Below are 3,902 nucleotides of genomic sequence, written 5' to 3' on the forward strand. Positions count from 1 at the left end.
ATTGCACAGCCCTGGCACTGAGGCGGCCCCATTGCACAGCCCTGTCACTGAGGCGCCCCCATTGCACAGCCCTGGCACTGAGGCGCCCCCATTGCACAGCCCTGGCACTGAGGCGGCCCCTTCCAGTCAGCTCCAGGCTCCAGGATGGATTCCCAGCATCCCCAACACAGGAGCCCTGTATGAGGCGGCAGGCTCCGCCCCCTGTGCGCGCCCCCGTTCTCCCGGTCCCTCGTCCTCCTCATCCTTCTGTGCGCGCTCCCGGAGTTGCTGCTGCTGCTGCTGCTGCTGCTGCGGGCGGCGGGAGACGGGGAGAGCGGAGAGGCCCGGGGCCGGACACACCCGGAGCGGAGACACGGCCGGGTGAGGACACCTCCTTATACTCCTATAGGCAGCACTTTCTGCATTTCACTTGTCTCTGTATTGGATGCATCTCCGCTATGGACATCAATATTCTCCCTGGCTCCCCCCACCCATGCATACACATACATGCACACGGACACACTGAGGACATGGCTGCCCGGGCTCCCCCCTGATGTAGCTATATACCCCCTCATGACATCATCCTTCTGTCAGCATCCCCTATAGACCCCAGCAAACCGCCTATGCCATAGGATAACTCGGGGCAAGCATGGCACATATGGGGGGGAGGGGGGGGCTGCAGCATAACTACACTGGCACATCACTAGGATGCAGGATGTGATGTCTCCCTCACCTGTTAGGATTTGGGCACACAAGCTCCTCACCCTGACCCCACATCCTGGTCATTTTGCATTATGCCATGTTTTCCTGATTGATTTTGGTGTCATCCCCCTCTACTACTGGAGGAGTCTTGCATAAATCTTCAAGGCATGGTGTACTCATCTCTCAGGGGCTGTCATCCACCATTTGCAGAGCCAGGGCTCATACTCCCAGATATGTTCCTAGATAATCCCTGTAAAGTCCTCACCGCTTCCCTTCCTCTGTGTTGTATTTAGTATTTCTAGCTGGTTTGTTACAATGTTGCTTTGCAGAACTTGATAATATTATTATGGAAAGTTCCTTATTGTAACCTTTTTCTGAAGATGACATCATAGATTCCTGTGATTTACATGCATCGCTATACTGTCCTCATCCTGAATCTGTTCAATGACATATCCACAGTACCAATATAGGTAATTGAAGTGCCCTGTTCTGCGAGACATCCCAGGGGGACTCCATTGCTTTATGTCCATCTCTGACTTGCAGCAGTTTTTCCTTGCATGTCCTTAGTCTACTCTTAAAAGCTGTTTGCTAAGAATCTATCAGTAGAGTACTCGCTCCAGTCCCAGTGGGGATAATACAGACTGTGCATAAACTATTTTACATGCAGTATTTTGTATAAAGATGTAAAGTTTATAGCTGGCCAGCATAGCTCAGGTGGAATTTACTGCTATGTCCTCCTTCTCAGGTAAAGGATTGTCTTGCAAAGTATTTATAAAGGGGTCTTCTCATCTGGACGGGTTATGTCCTATATGCAGAATAGGTAGGGTCCAACCACTGACTCCCACCATTAAAGGGATTCTATCATTAGGGGTACGGTCCAACCACTGACTCCCACCATTAAAGGGATTCTATTATTAGAATTCGTTATCAAACTTATACCATGTCGGAATAGCCTTAAGAAAGCCTATTATTCTCCTATCTTTATTATTATGATCTGCGCCACCATTCCGGTGTTATTTAATCTTTTCACCTTATGCAAATGTATCTTTAGAAAGCACAGGGGGCGTCCCCTGTGCTGGCCGAAGACTCTCCAACGACGCCTCTGTCTTCTTCTCCCAACCACCTCTTCACTACGTCTTCATCCGGCAGAGCACTGTGGCCTCTTACACGCGTGTCTGTTTGGCCACAAGAAAATGGCCGAACAGACAAGCGCAGTCGGCTGTGCCGGCTGAATACGCGGCGAAGAGGTGGTCGAGAGAAGAAGACAGAGGTGTTGCTGGAGAGTCTTCGGATAGCACAGGGGACACCCCCTGTGCTTTTTGATGACTTATTTGCATATGGCGAAAAACCAAATAACACCGGAATGGCGGCGCGGATCGGAATAATAAAGGTAGGAGAAGAATAGCCTTTCTTAAGGCTATTCCGATGTTGTCTTAGTTCAAAAAAGGATTCTAATGATAGAATCCCTTTAAGGGTGGGAGTCAGAGGTTGGACCCTACCCCTAATGATAGAATCCCTTTAATGGTGGGAGTCAGAGGTTGGACCCTACCCCTAATGATAGAATCCCTTTAATGGTGGGAGTCAGAGGTTGGACCCTTCCCCTAATGATAGAATCCCTTTAATGGTGGGAGTCCGAGGTTGGACCCTACCCCTAATGATAGAATCCCTTTAATGGTGGGAGTCAGAGGTTGGACCCTACCCCTAATGATAGAATCCCTTTAATGGTGGGAGTCGGAGGTTGGACCCTACCCCTAATGATAGAATCCCTTTAAGGAGAATGGGGGATTATTTTTAGTGTGATGGATAGAACACTTGGCTATCTATGGCGCGTTTATATTGAAATGAATGGAGTGGTTTACATGCAGATAGATCAACACTCCATTTAGAATGGGACTTAAAAATCCCTAGGTCTCTTGATCGGAGGGGTCCGACCCCCACTGGTATGCAAGGTGTGTTCTGTCCTGTAGGCAGGGTATAATGGCCAGATGGGTACTTGCACATGCAGATGTTTTTGTGACAAATTTATTGGAAGATTTTGCTGTAAATTTGAAGCAATATTTGCCTATATAGCATGTAGATTTTGCTGTGGATATTACATGGATGTAACCCCTCACGTTGGAATGAGTGAAATCTGTATAAGCAGAGACACAGGCGGAGGCTTTTGGAGCTAAAAGTGAAGTTTCTATTTTAGCCCAAGTGCTTTTTACATCAGTACTCTTCAGTCCTATATGGTTCTCCTGCCCTTGACGGAGAGAGATAGGGAGCAGAAGCTTCTATACCTTCTGTGTGCAGTACATGGGCACCAGGTGAAAGAAACAACTAGAAACAAAACGGCTCAAAATGGAAAATGAAAGCCGTATAATAGCTAGAAATAGTGTTATTTCTCACATATGGCAGCGTATCCTACAAAGTCAACCGAAAGGTTAGCTACGCCATAGATCATTGGAATGAGTGACATCTGCAATGAAGATCTGCAAAATAAATTGACATCCTGAAGAGTATAAAATTAACACCTATATCATTTTATCTACTTTGCCAATTTATTTCATCTACTTCGCTGGCAATGTATTACGTCGGATTTTTTTGTCAGAAGATATGGCTATAATATGCTGCATGTGCATGTCGTCTGGGATGTTTTGGGTTAGAAAGTGATATTTTCTCTGCAATGGATTGAACGACTTACTTTTTTTGTGAGTTGTGTCCTTATTTTTGTATAGCAATGGAGGGGAATGACATAATGGATTTCTAGAGGTATTATAGACCTTGATATAATACCGTATAGCTTATACATAGCTCTCCAACTAGGTCATCTGTGTACGGCTGAACTCATTCCAGAAGTTAGGTCATCAATCTGTGTACATTTTTGCATAACTTTTTGATTTCTGTTCGAGAGTCCTGAAGGTGGATGGAGTGGGGAATTGGTTTCTAATGTTTGCAGCATTTTGGGCTCCTTTCTTTTAGAATTGGTGATAGAGTATAGGTGTATATTTCCTAATCTAGTGTCTATGCCAGTGTCACATGGACAGACTGCACTCATGTGAGCACCACAATGCACAGGCACCTGCATATACACTATATAAATAATCACTGACCTTGACCTTGCATCTGAGATCAGCTCTTACAGTCTGAATAATATCATTCAGTACATGCCTAGAATAATACCGTATATACACAGCAATAAAGGTGGACAACTCCATGAAAGAATCTCAATGATCTATGAA

At 45.9% G+C, this 3,902-nt stretch overlaps 1 protein-coding gene across 3 annotated transcripts in view; it reads left to right on the forward strand.

Annotated features, from left to right (window-relative positions):
• The first annotated feature begins 271 nt into the window (after positions 1 to 271).
• NLGN3 (neuroligin 3) overlaps positions 272 to 3,902 on the forward strand; it is an 86,843-nt gene continuing 83,212 nt past the window's right edge. For all 3 annotated transcript variants that reach the window (XM_075259840.1, XM_075259845.1, XM_075259846.1), the window contains exon 1: positions 272 to 360. The gene's annotated coding sequence lies outside the window, so the exon portion shown is untranslated. The remainder of the gene's footprint in view (positions 361 to 3,902) is intronic.

This window comes from Leptodactylus fuscus, chromosome 11, assembly GCF_031893055.1.
Source record: "Leptodactylus fuscus isolate aLepFus1 chromosome 11, aLepFus1.hap2, whole genome shotgun sequence".
Taxonomy (NCBI): domain Eukaryota; kingdom Metazoa; phylum Chordata; class Amphibia; order Anura; family Leptodactylidae; genus Leptodactylus; species Leptodactylus fuscus.